The following is a 1,488-nucleotide window of genomic DNA, read 5'->3' as shown; positions in this document are numbered from 1 at the left end:
AATAATGTTACAGTCCTGACAATTTCAATGTTCTTAGAATATTACAAATATATGTTCAAATAATGTTACATTTTGGGTAAAAATAACATTTGTAGAATGTTTAAGAACATCTTAGTCACTGTAAAACTATGTTCTAATCACACCAACAAAACTGGACATTTTAACATTCCTACAATATTAAAATATATATTTTGGGTGAAAATAAAGCTAGTAAAACGTTCTTAGAAACGTTTGTGTAACCTTCAAATAATCACGAGAAGGACATTTTAATGTGTTAGAAACATTCATGTTTCTATAACCTAAATTTGTTTTATAGCTTGGATCTTTTCTACTTTTGGTCAGATGCAGCATCTTCAGTGAAATCTCTGTGTTCTCGGACGCAGCGTAAACTCCAGAGTGTAACATGCAGTCATCAGTTTCCTAATGTCTAGAAGATTGAAGTGCTCAAATTCCTTCTCTGGTCACAGGGAATCCTGCTGGATTGATCTGATTCGTTTGTCTGGAACTACAGCTGATCTGAAGAGATAAAAGTCCTGCTCACTGTTAATCGACAGGCTGCTCAGCAGCTCGAATCAAACACTGTAAACTCTTTATGCCTTTTTTTCTTCAACAACAGTGTGTTCAATTGAAAAGCTAAAGGTTCACACACACAAACACACACACACACAGAACGTTGTCAGAAATGTTTTTGTAACCTTTAAATAATGTTACAGTCCTGACAATTTCAATGTTCTTAGAATATTACAAATATATGTTCAAATAATGTTACATTTTGGGTAAAAATAACATTTGTAGAATGTTTAAGAACATCTTAGTCACTGTAAAACTATGTTCTAATCACACCAACAAAACTGGACATTTTAACATTCCTACAATATTAAAATATATATTTTGGGTGAAAATAAAGCTAGTAAAACGTTCTTAGAAACGTTTGTGTAACCTTCAAATAATCACGAGAAGGACATTTTAATGTGTTAGAAACATTCATGTTTCTATAACCTAAATTTGTTTTATAGCTTGGATCTTTTCTACTTTTGGTCAGATGCAGCATCTTCAGTGAAATCTCTGTGTTCTCGGACGCAGCGTAAACTCCAGAGTGTAACATGCAGTCATCAGTTTCCTAATGTCTAGAAGATTGAAGTGCTCAAATTCCTTCTCTGGTCACAGGGAATCCTGCTGGATTGATCTGATTCGTTTGTCTGGAACTACAGCTGATCTGAAGAGATAAAAGTCCTGCTCACTGTTAATCGACAGGCTGCTCAGCAGCTCGAATCAAACACTGTAAACTCTTTATGCCTTTTTTTCTTCAACAACAGTGTGTTCAATTGAAAAGCTAAAGGTTCACACACACACACACACACACACACGTCTCTGCACTGCAAAAAAAAAAGGCTTATCTTGCGTAGTATTTTTGTCTTGTTTCTAGTCAAAATATAAAAAATTAAATTAAGATGCATTTACTTGGTAAACAACACAAGATATTTAGCC

The sequence above is a fragment of the Sinocyclocheilus anshuiensis genome, unplaced genomic scaffold, assembly GCF_001515605.1.
Source record: "Sinocyclocheilus anshuiensis isolate Anshui unplaced genomic scaffold, SAMN03320099.WGS_v1.1 scaffold91, whole genome shotgun sequence".
Taxonomy (NCBI): Eukaryota; Metazoa; Chordata; class Actinopteri; order Cypriniformes; family Cyprinidae; genus Sinocyclocheilus; species Sinocyclocheilus anshuiensis.
The sequence above is the reverse complement of the archived record's forward strand: the minus strand, read 5'-3'. Positions refer to the sequence as shown.